The sequence below is a fragment of the Oncorhynchus tshawytscha genome, unplaced genomic scaffold (genome assembly GCF_018296145.1).
Source record: "Oncorhynchus tshawytscha isolate Ot180627B unplaced genomic scaffold, Otsh_v2.0 Un_scaffold_822_pilon_pilon, whole genome shotgun sequence".
In the NCBI taxonomy this organism is placed as follows: domain Eukaryota; kingdom Metazoa; phylum Chordata; class Actinopteri; order Salmoniformes; family Salmonidae; genus Oncorhynchus; species Oncorhynchus tshawytscha.
In genome coordinates, this window is record NW_024609824.1 from 404755 (window position 1) to 417247 (window position 12493).

Here is a 12493-nt window from a genome sequence, read left to right on the forward strand (position 1 = left end):
TCAATACCAGAATTAGGACTACAGTTATCAATACCCAGAATTAGGACTACAGTTATCAATACCCAGAATTAGGACTACAGTTATCAATACCCAGAATTAGGACTACCGTTATCAATACCCAGAATTAGGACTACTGTTATCAATACCCAGAATTAGGACTACTGTTATCAATACCCAGAATTAGGACTACCATTATCAATACCCTGAAAAGACTTGTACAACCACCTTCAAGGAAGCGATGCCAACATATTCCACCACAAAGCCCTCAATGGACCCAGAGAAGAGTCCCCTCAGCCAGCTGTTTTTTTGGGATCTGTTCACAAACACAAATAGACCCCACAGGGCCCCAGGACAGCAGCACAATTAGTCCCAACCAAATTCTGAGAGATTATGAGAAAGCAGTAAACACTGGAAACAATCAACCAAAAAAACAGAGCAAATTGGAATGATATTTGGCCCTAAACAGAGAGTACACAGTGGCAGAACACCTGACCACCGTGACCAACCCAAAATTAAGAAAATCCTTGACTATGTGAGCATAGCCTTGTTATTGAAAGAGGCCGCGGTAGGCAGACATGGCTCTCAAGAGAAGACAGGCTATGTACCCACTGCCCACAAAAGGAGTTGGACACTGAGCTGCACTTTCTCACCTCCTGCCAAATGTATGACCACATTAGAGATACATATTCCCCAAAGATCACACAGACCCACAAAGAATTTGAAAACATATCAAACATTGATAAACTCCCATTTCTGTTAGGCAAAATACCTCTGTGTGCATTAACAGCAGCAAGATTTGTATCTTGTTGCCATGAGAAAAGTGCAACCCGTGGAGGACAAACAACATTGCAAATAGCACCAATGTTTATCTGTTTATTTATCTTCCCCTACTATTCGTACTCCAACTATTTGCACATAGCTGATAATATAACACAAGTGTCTTTATCTTTTCTGAAACCTTTGTTAAATTAGTTTCTTCTCACTTTTGTTTATTTCACATGCTTTGGCAATGTAAACACGTTTCCCAATGCCAATAAAGCTCCTTTGAATTGAGAGAGAGAGAGAGAGAGAGAGAGAGAGAGAGAGAGAGAGAGAGAGAGAGAGAGAGAGAGAGAGAGAAAGATCCTTACAAGGGTTATATAAATGTTACAAGGTGATATGAACACAGCAAATTAACTAACGTTTTTTCCCTTAGGCCCTGAAAAGTGTTTTAGAGTTCCTAAACTACAGCTGGCAGGGCATGGTTTAGAGGTAAGACAAAACACAGTGGTTCCTTGTAAGGATCCATCGAGAAACCCTTCCAGGCTCATTCATCTGTCATCTAGCATTAATGCTAGGTCCTGGTCCTTCCACCTGTTTCCCTGTGTTGCTGCCCAAATGGCACCCTATACCCTACTGAGTGCACCACTTTATTCCAAGGCTACTTAGGGTCCAAAGTAATGCACTACATGTGGAATAGGGTAGTATTTGGGATGCAGGTTTCAGTCTAATACTACACAGATGTTTGTCTGACATCGTTGCAGGGCTGTGGGAAGGGGGCTGGGGTGAGAGGCTGGGGGAGAGTGTTGTACATGTAGCACCCATGCCATTAGCATCACAAATGGCACCCTATTCACACATAGGGAGAGAGAGGGGGGAGAGAGAGGGGGAGAGAGAGAGAGAGAGAGAGGGAGAGAGAGAGGGGGGAGAGAGAGAGAGGGGAGAGAGAGAGGGGGGAGAAAGGAGGGGGGAGAGAGAGAGAGAGGGGGAGAGAGAGAGAGAAAGAGAGGGAGAGAGAGGGAGAGAAACCCCCCCGCCATGTTCCCTTGTGACCAACACGCAACATCTTAAGAACTAGTAAAAGAAAAGTACTAAAAAGGTTCTGACATGGTTCTCTACGACGTTCTGGAAACTTAGAGGGAACAAGGTCAACCAGAGGACAATCCCTTGAGGCAGTTACGCAACATTCTTAGAAAGTCATTGGGGTAACATCTCAACAAAACCCTTAAGGGACCTAAAGGGAATGTCGCTGAATGTCCTCAGGAAGACCCCTGTTTTCTGGGATGTTACTGAGAACCCACTGTGTTGGAGCGTGTTACTGAGAACCCACTGTGTTGGAGCGTGTTACTGAGAACCCACTGTGTTGGAGCATGTTACTGAGAACCCACTGTGTTGGAGCGTGTTACTGAGAACCCACTGTGTTGGAGCGTGTTACTGAGAACCCACTGTGCTGGAGCGTGTTGCTCAAAACCCAGTGTGTTGGAGTGTGTTGCTCAGAACCCACTGTGTTGGAACGTGTTACTGAGAACCCAGTGTGTTGGAGTGTGTTGCTCAGAACCCACTGTGTTGGAGCATGTTACTGAGAACCCACTGTGTTGGAGCGTGTTACTGAGAACCCACTGTGTTGGAGCGTGTTACTGAGAACCCACTGTGTTGGTGCGTGTTACTGAGAACCCACTGTGTTGGAGTGTGTTACTGAGAACCCACTGTGTTGGAACGTGTTACTGAGAACCCACTGTGTTGGAGTGTGTTACTGAGAACCCACTGTGTTGGAGCGTGTTACTGAGAACCCACTGTGTTGGAGCGTGTTACTGAGAACCCACTGTGTTGGAGCGTGTTACTGAGAACCCACTGCATGTTACTGAGAACCCACTGTGTTGGAGCGTGTTACTGAGAACCCACTGTGTTGCGTGTTACTGAGAACCCACTGTGTACTGATGTTACTGAGAACCCAGTGTTACTGAGAACCCACTGTGTTGGAGCGTGTTACTGAGAACCCACTGTGTTGGAGCGTGTTACTGAGAACCCACTGTGTTGGAGCGTGTTACTGAGAACCCACTGTGTTGGAGCGTGTTACTGAGAACCCACTGTGTTGTGATGGAGCGTGAGAACCCACCCTGAGAACCCACTGTGTGTGTTACTGAGAACCCTGTGTTGGAGCGTGAGAACCCACTGTGTTGGAGCTGTTACTGAGAACCCACTGTGTTGGAGCGTGTTACTGAGAACCCACTGTGTTGTTACTGAGAACCCACTGTGTGGAGCGTGTTACTGAGCGTGTTACTGAGAACCCCAGCGTGTGTTGGAGCGTGTTACTGAGAACCCACTGTGTTGGAGCGTGTTACTGAGAACCCACTGTGTTGGACTGTGTTGGCGTGTTACTGAGAACCCACTGTGTTGGAGCGTGTTACTGAGAACCCACTGTGTTGGAGCGTGTTACTGAGAACCCACTGTGTTGGAGCGTGTTACTGAGAACCCACTGTGTTGGAGCGTGTTACTGAGAACCCACTGTGTTGGAGCGTGTTACTGAGAACCCACTGTGTTGGAGCGTGTTACTGAGAACCCAACGTGTTACTGAGAACCCACTGTGTTGGAGCGTGTTACTGAACCCACTGTGTTGGAGCGTGTTACTGAGAACCCACTGTGTTGGAGCGTGTTACTGAGACTGTGTTGGAGCGTGTTACTGAGAACCCACTGTGTTGGAGCGTGTTACTGAGAACCCACTGTGTTGGAGCGTGTTACTGAGAACCCACTGTGTTGGAGCGTGTTACTGAGAACCCACTGTGTTGGAGCGTGTTACTGAGAACCCACTGTGTTGGAGCGTGTTACTGAGAACCCACTGTGTTGGAGCGTGTTACTGAGAACCCACTGTGTTGGAGCGTGTTACTGAGAACCCACAGCGTGTTACTGAGAACCCACTGTGTTGGAGCGTGTTACTGAGAACCCACTGTGTTGGTTACTGAGAACCCACTGTGTTGGAGCGTGTTACTGAGAACCCACTGTGTTGGAGCGTGTTACTGAGAACCCAGCGTGTTACTGAGAACCCACTGTGTTGGAGCGTGTTACTGAGAACCCACTGTGTTGGAGCGTGTTACTGAGAACCCACTGTGTTGGAGCGTGTTACTGAGAACCCACTGTGTTGGAGCGTGTTACTGAGAACCCACTGTGTTGGAGCGTGTTACTGAGAACCCACTGTGTTGGAGCGTGTTACTGAGAACCCACTGTGTTGGAGCGTGTTACTGAGAACCCACTGTGTTGGAGCGTGTTACTGAGAACCCACTGTGTTGGAGCGTGTTACTGAGAACCCACTGTGTTGGAGCGTGTTACTGAGAACCCACTGTGTTGGAGCGTGTTACTGAGAACCCACTGTGTTGGAGCGTGTTACTGAGAACCCACTGTGTTGGAGCGTGTTACTGAGAACCCACTGTGTTGGAGCGTGTTACTGAGAACCCACTGTGTTGGAGCGTGTTACTGAGAACCCACTGTGTTGGAGCGTGTTACTGAGAACCCCTGTGATGGAGCGTGTTACTGAGAACCCACTGTGTTACTGAGAACCCACTGTGTTGGAGCGTGTTACTGAGAACCCACTGTGTTGAGCGTGTTACTGAGAACCCACTGTGTTGGAGCGTGTTACTGAGAACCCACTGTGTTGGAGCGTGTTACTGAGAACCCACTGTGTTGGAGCGTGTTACTGAGAACCCACTGTGTTGGAGCGTGTTACTGAGAACCCACTGTGTTGGAGCGTGTTACTGAGAACCCACTGTGTTGGAGCGTGTTACTGAGAACCCACTGAGCGTGTTGGAGAACCCACTGTGTTACTGAGAACCCACTGTGTTGGAGCGTGTTACTGAGAACCCACTGTGTTGGAGCGTGTTACTGAGAACCCACTGTGTTGGAGCGTGTTACTGAGAACCCACTGTGTTGGAGCGTGTTACTGAGAACCCACTGTGTTGGAGCGTGTTACTGAGAACCCACTGTGTTGGAGCGTGTTACTGAGAACCCACTGAGCGTGTTACTGAGAACCCACTGTGTTGGAGCGTGTTACTGAGAACCCACTGTGTTGGAGCGTGTTACTGAGAACCCACTGTGTTGGAGCGTGTTACTGAGAACCCACTGTGTGGAGCGTGTTACTGAGAAGCGTGTTGGAGCGTGTTACTGAGAACCCACTGTGTTGGAGCGTGTTACTGAGAACCCACTGTGTTGGAGCGTGTTACTGAGAACCCACTGTGTTGGAGCGTGTTACTGAGAACCCACTGTGTTGGAGCGTGTTACTGAGAACCCACTGTGTTGGAGCGTGTTACTGAGAACCCACACTGTGAACCCACTGTGGAGCGTGTTACTGAGAACCCACTGTGTTGGAGCGTGTTACTGAGAACCCACTGTGTTGGAGCGTGTTACTGAGAACCCACTGTGTTGGAGCGTGTTACTGAGAACCCACTGTGTTGGAGCGTGTTACTGAGAACCCACTGTGTTGGAGCGTGTTACTGAGAACCCACTGTGTTGGAGCGTGTTACTGAGAACCCACTGTGTTGGAGCGTGTTACTGAGAACCCACTGTGTTGGAGCGTGTTACTGAGAACCCACTGTGTTGGAGCGTGTTACTGAGAACCCACTGTGTTGGAGCGTGTTACTGAGAACCCACTGTGTTGGAGCGTGTTACTGAGAACCCACTGTGTTGGAGCGTGTTACTGAGAACCCACTGTGTTGGAGCGTGTTACTGAGAACCCACTGTGTTGGAGCGTGTTACTGAGAACCCACTGTGTTGGAGCGTGTTACTGAGAACCCACTGTGTTGGAGCGTGTTACTGAGAACCCACTGTGTTGGAGCGTGTTACTGAGAACCCACTGTGTTGGAGCGTGTTACTGAGAACCCACTGTGTTGGAGCGTGTTACTGAGAACCCACTGTGTTGGAGCGTGTTACTGAGAACCCACTGTGTTGGAGCGTGTTACTGAGAACCCACTGTGTTGGAGCGTGTTGAGAACCCACTGTGAGAACCCACTGTGTTGGAGCGTGTTACTGAGAACCCACTGTGTTGGAGCGTGTTACTGAGAACCCCCACTGTGTTGGAGCGTGTTACTGAGAACCCACTGTGTTGGAGCGTGTTACTGAGAACCCACTGTGTTGGAGCGTGTTACTGAGAACCCACTGTGTTGGAGCGTGTTACTGAGAGAACCCACTGTGTTGGAGCGTGTTACTGAGAACCCACTGTGTTGGAGCGTGTTACTGAGAACCCACTGTGTTGGAGCGTGTTACTGAGAACCCACTGTGTTGGAGCGTGTTACTGAGAACCCACTTGGAGCGTGTTACTGAGAACCCACTGTGTTGGAGCGTGTTACTGAGAACCCACTGTGTTGGAGCGTGTTACTGAGAACCCACTGTGTTGGAGCGTGTTACTGAGAACCCACTGTGTTGGAGCGTGTTACTGAGAACCCACTGTGTTGGAGCGTGTTACTGAGAACCCACTGTGTTGGAGCGTGTTACTGAGAACCCACTGTGTTGGAGCGTGTTACTGAGAACCCACTGTGTTGGAGCGTGTTACTGAGAACCCACTGTGTTGAGAACCCACTGTGTTACTGAGAACCCACTGTGTGGAGCGTGTTACTGAGAACCCACTGTGTGTTACTGAGAACCCACTGTGTTGGAGCGTGTTACTGAGAACCCACTGTGTTGGAGCGTGTTACTGAGAACCCACTGTGTTGGAGCGTGTTACTGAGAACCCACTGTGTTGGAGCGTGTTACTGAGAACCCACTGTGTTGGAGCTGAGAACCCACTGTTGGACTGTTACTGAGAACCCACTGTGTTGGAGCGTGTTACTGAGAACCCACTGTGTTGGAGCGTGTTACTGAGAACCCACTGTGTTGGAGCGTGTTACTGAGAACCCACTGTGTTGGAGCGTGTTACTGAGAACCCACTGTGTTGGAGCGTGTTACTGAGAACCCACTGTGTTGGAGCGTGTTACTGAGAACCCACTGTGTTGGAGCGTGTTACTGAGAACCCACTGTGTTGGAGCGTGTTACTGAGAACCCACTGTGTTGGAGCGTGTTACTGAGAACCCACTGTGTTGGAGCGTGTTACTGAGAACCCACCCACTGTGTTGGAGCGTGTTACTGAGAACCCACTGTGTTGGAGCGTGTTACTGAGAACCCACTGTGTTGGAGCGTGTTACTGAGAACCCACTGTGTTGGAGCGTGTTACTGAGAACCCACTGTGTTGGAGCGTGTTACTGAGAACCCACTGTGTTGGAGCGTGTTACTGAGAACCCACTGTGTTGGAGCGTGTTACTGAGAACCCACTGTGTTGGAGCGTGTTACTGAGAACCCACTGTGTTGGAGCGTGTTACTGAGAACCCACTGTGTTGGAGCTGTTACTGAGAACCCACTGTGTTGGAGCGTGTTACTGAGAACCCACTGTGTTGGAGCGTGTTACTGAGAACCCACTGTGTTGGAGCGTGTTACTGAGAACCCACTGTGTTGGAGCGTGTTACTGAGAACCCACTGGAGAACCCACTGTGTTGGAGCGTGTTACTGAGAACCCACTGTGTTGGAGCGTGTTACTGAGAACCCACTGTGGAGCGTGTTACTGAGAACCCACTGTGTTGGAGCGTGTTACTGAGAACCCACCACTGAGAACCCACTGTGTTGGAGCGTGTTACTGAGAACCCACTGTGTTGGAGTGTTACTGAGAACCCACTGTACTGTTACTGAGAACCCACTGTGTTGGAGCGTGTTACTGAGAACCCACTGTGTTGGAGCGTGTTACTGAGAACCCACTGTGTTTGGAGCTGTGTTACTGAGAACCCACTGTGTTGGAGCGTGTTACTGAGAACCCACTGTGTTGGAGCGTGTTACTGAGAACCCACTGTGTTGGAGCGTGTTACTGAGAACCCACTGTGTTGGAGCTGTGTTACTGACTGAGAACCCACTGTGTTGGAGCGTGTTACTGAGAACCCACTGTGTTGGAGCGTGTTACTGAGAACCCACTGTGTTGGAGCGTGTTACTGAGAACCCACTGTGTTGGAGCGTGTTACTGAGAACCCTGAGAACTGTGTTGGAGAACCCACTGTGTTGGAGCGTGTTACTGAGAACCCACTGTGTTGGAGCGTGTTACTGAGAACCCACTGTGTTGGAGCGTGTTACTGAGAACCCACTGTGTTGGAGCGTGTTACTGAGAACCCACTGTGTTGGAGCGTGTTACTGAGAACCCACTGTGTTGGAGCGTGTTACTGAGAACCCACTGTGTTGGAGCGTGTTACTGAGAACCCACTGTGTTGGAGCGTGTTACTGAGAACCCACTGTGTTGGAGCGTGTTACTGAGAACCCACTGTGTTGGAGCGTGTTACTGAGAACCCACTGTGTTGGAGCGTGTTACTGAGAACCCACTGTGTTGGAGCGTGTTACTGAGAACCCACTGTGTTGGAGCGTGTTACTGAGAACCCACTGTGTTGGAGCGTGTTACTGAGAACCCACTGTGTTGGAGCGTGTTACTGAGAACCCACTGTGTTGGAGCGTGTTACTGAGAACCCACTGTGTTGGAGCGTGTTACTGAGAACCCACTGTGTTGGAGCGTGTTACTGAGAACCCACTGTGTTGGAGCGTGTTACTGAGAACCCACTGTGTTGGAGCGTGTTACTGAGAACCCACTGTGTTGGAGCGTGTTACTGAGAACCCACTGTTACTGAGAACCCACTGTGGAGCGTGTTACTGAGAACCCACTGTGATGGAGCGTGTTACTGAGAACCCACTGTGTTGGAGCGTGTTACTGAGAACCCACTGTGTTGGAGCGTGTTACTGAGAACCCACTGTGTTGGAGCGTGTTACTGAGAACCCACTGTGTTGGAGCGTGTTACTGAGAACCCACTGTGTTGGAGCGTGTTACTGAGAACCCACTGTGTTTGGAGAACCCACGTGTTACTGAGAACCCACTGTGTTGGAGCGTGTTACTGAGAACCCACTGTGTTGGAGCGTGTTACTGAGAACCCACTGTGTTGGAGCGTGTTACTGAGAACCCACTGTGTTGGAGCGTGTTACTGAGAACCCACTGTGTTGGAGCTGTGTTAGCTGAGAACCCACTGTGTTGGAGCGTGTTACTGAGAACCCACTGTGTTGGAGCGTGTTACTGAGAACCCACTGTGTGGAGCGTGTTACTGAGAACCCACTGTGTTGGAGCGTGTTACTGAGAACCCACTGTGTTGTTACTGAGAACCCACTGTGTTGGAGCGTGTTACTGAGAACCCACTGTGTTGGAGCGTGTTACTGAGAACCCACTGTGTTGGAGCGTGTTACTGAGAACCCACTGTGTTGGAGCGTGTTACTGAGAACCCACTGTGTTGGACTGTGTTGGAGCGTGTTACTGAGAACCCACTGTGTTGGAGCGTGTTACTGAGAACCCACTGTGTTGGAGCGTGTTACTGAGAACCCACTGTGGAGCGTGTTACTGAGAACCCACTGTGTTGGAGCGTGTTACTGAGAACCCACTGTGTTGGAGCGTGTTACTGAGAACCCACTGTGTTGGAGCGTGTTACTGAGAACCCACTGTGTTGGAGCGTGTTACTGAGAACCCACTGTGTTGGAGCGTGTTACTGAGAACCCACTGTGTTGGAGCGTGTTACTGAGAACCCACTGTGTTGGAGCGTGTTACTGAGAACCCACTGTGTTGGAGCGTGTTACTGAGAACCCACTGTGTTGGAGCGTGTTACTGAGAACCCACTGTGTTGGAGCGTGTTACTGAGAACCCACTGTGTTGGAGAGAACCCACGTGTTACTGAGAACCCACTGTGATGGAGCGTGTTACTGAGAACCCACTGTGTTGGAGCGTGTTACTGAGAACCCACTGTGTTGGACTGCGTGTTACTGAGAACCCACTGTGTTGGAGCGTGTTACTGAGAACCCACTGTGTTGGAGCGTGTTACTGAGAACCCACTGTGTTGGAGCGTGTTACTGAGAGAACCCACTGTGTTGGAGCGTGTTACTGAGAACCCACTGTGTTGGAGCGTGTTACTGAGAACCCACTGTGTTGGAGCGTGTTACTGAGAACCCACTGTGTTGGAGCGTGTTACTGAGAACCCACTGTGTTGGAGCGTGTTACTGAGAACCCACTGTGTTGGAGCGTGTTACTGAGAACCCACTGTGTTGGAGCGTGTTACTGAGAACCCACTGTGTTGGAGCGTGTTACTGAGAACCCACTGTGTGGAGCGTGTTACTGAGAACCCACTGTGTTGGAGCGTGTTACTGAGAACCCACTGTGTTGGAGCGTGTTACTGAGAACCCACTGTGTTGGAGCGTGTTACTGAGAACCCACTGTGTTGGAGCGTGTTACTGAGAACCCACTGTGTTGGAGCGTGTTACTGAGAACCCACTGTGTTGGAGCGTGTTACTGAGAACCCACTGTGTTGGAGCGTGTTACTGAGAACCCACTGTGTTGGAGCGTGTTACTGAGAAACCCACTGTGTACTGAGAACCCACTGTGTTGGAGCGTGTTACTGAGAACCCACTGTGAGAACCCACTGTGTTGGAGCGTGTTACTGAGAACCCACTGTGTTGGAGCGTGTTACTGAGAACCCACTGTGTTGGAGCGTGTTACTGAGAACCCACTGTGTTGGAGCGTGTTACTGAGAACCCACTGTGTTGGAGCGTGTTACTGAGAACCCACTGTGTTGGAGCGTGTTACTGAGTGTTACTGAGAACCCACTGTGTTGGAGCGTGTTACTGAGAACCCACTGTGTTGGAGCGTGTTACTGAGAACCCACTGTGTTGGAGCGTGTTACTGAGAACCCACTGTGTTGGAGCGTGTTACTGAGAACCCACTGTGTTGGAGCGTGTTACTGAGAACCCACTGTGTTGGAGCGTGTTACTGAGAACCCACTGTGTTGGAGCGTGTTACTGAGAACCCACTGTGTTGGAGCGTGTTACTGAGAACCCACTGTGTTGGAGCGTGTTACTGAGAACCCACTGGAGCGTGTTACTGAACCCACTGTGTTGGAGCGTGTTACTGAGAACCCACTGTGTTGGAGCGTGTTACTGAGAACCCACTGTGTTGGAGCGTGTTACTGAGAACCCACTGTGTTGGAGCGTGTTACTGAGAACCCACTGTGTTGGAGCGTGTTACTGAGAACCCACTGTGTTGGAGCGTGTTACTGAGAACCCACTGTGTTGGAGCGTGTTACTGAGAACCCACTGTGTTGGAGCGTGTTACTGAGAACCCACTGTGTTGGAGCGTGTTACTGAGAACCCACTGTGTTGGAGCGTGTTACTGAGAACCCACTGTGTTGGAGCGTGTTACTGAGAACCCACTGTGTTGGAGCGTGTTACTGAGAACCCACTGTGTTGGAGCGTGTTACTGAGAACCCACTGTGTTGGAGCGTGTTACTGAGAACCCACTGTGTTGGAGCGTGTTACTGAGAACCCACTGTGTTGGAGCGTGTTACTGAGAACCCACTGTGTTGGAGCGTGTTACTGAGAACCCACTGTGTTGGAGCGTGTTACTGAGAACCCACTGTGTTGGAGCGTGTTACTGAGAACCCACTGGAGCGTGTTACTGAGAACCCACTGTGTTGGAGCGTGTTACTGAGAACCCACTGTGTTGGAGCGTGTTACTGAGAACCCACTGTGTTGGAGCGTGTTACTGAGAACCCACTGTGTTGGAGCGTGTTACTGAGAACCCACTGTGATGGAGCGTGTTACTGAGAACCCACTGTGTTGGAGCGTGTTACTGAGAACCCACTGTGTTGGAGCGTGTTACTGAGAACCCACTGTGATGGAGCGTGTTACTGAGAACCCACTGTGTTGGAGCGTGTTACTGAGAACCCACTGTGTTGGAGCGTGAGAACCCACTGTGTTGGAGCGTGTTGGAGCGGTTACTGAGAACCCACTGTGTTGGAGCGTGTTACTGAGAACCCACTGTGATGGAGCGTGTTACTGAGAACCCACTGTGTTGGAGCGTGTTACTGAGAACCCACTGTGTTGGAGCGTGTTACTGAGAACCCACTGTGTTGGAGCGTGTTACTGAGAACCCACTGTGTTTGGAGAACCCACTGTGTTGGAGCTGTTACTGAACCCACTGTGTTGGAGCGTGTTACTGAGAACCCACTGTGTTGGAGCGTGTTACTGAGAACCCACTGTGTTGGAGCGTGTTACTGAGAACCCACTGGAGCGTGTTACTGAGAACCCACTGTGATGGTTACTGAGAACCCACTGTGTTGGAGCGTGTTACTGAGAACCCACTGTGTTGGAGCGTGTTACTGAGAACCCACTGTGTTGGAGCGTGTTACTGAGAACCCACTGTGTTGGAGCGTGTTACTGAGAACCCACTGTGTTGGAGCGTGTTACTGAGAACCCACTGGAGTGTTACTGAGAACCCACTGTGTTGGAGCGTGTTACTGAGAACCCACTGTGTTGGAGCGTGTTACTGAGAACCCACTGTGATGGAGCGTGTTACTGAGAACCCACTGTGTTGGAGCGTGTTACTGAGAGAACCCACTGTGTTGGAGCGTGTTACTGAGAACCCACTGTGTTGGAGCGTGTTACTGAGAACCCACTGGAGTGTTACTGAGAACCCACTGTGTTGGAGCGTGTTACTGAGAACCCACTGTGTTGGAGCGTGTTACTGAGAACCCACTGTGTTGGAAGCGTGTTTACTGAGAACCCACTGTGATGGAGCGTGTTACTGAGAACCCACTGTGTTGGAGCGTGTTACTGAGAACCCACTGTGTTGGAGCGTGTTACTGAGAACCCACTGTGT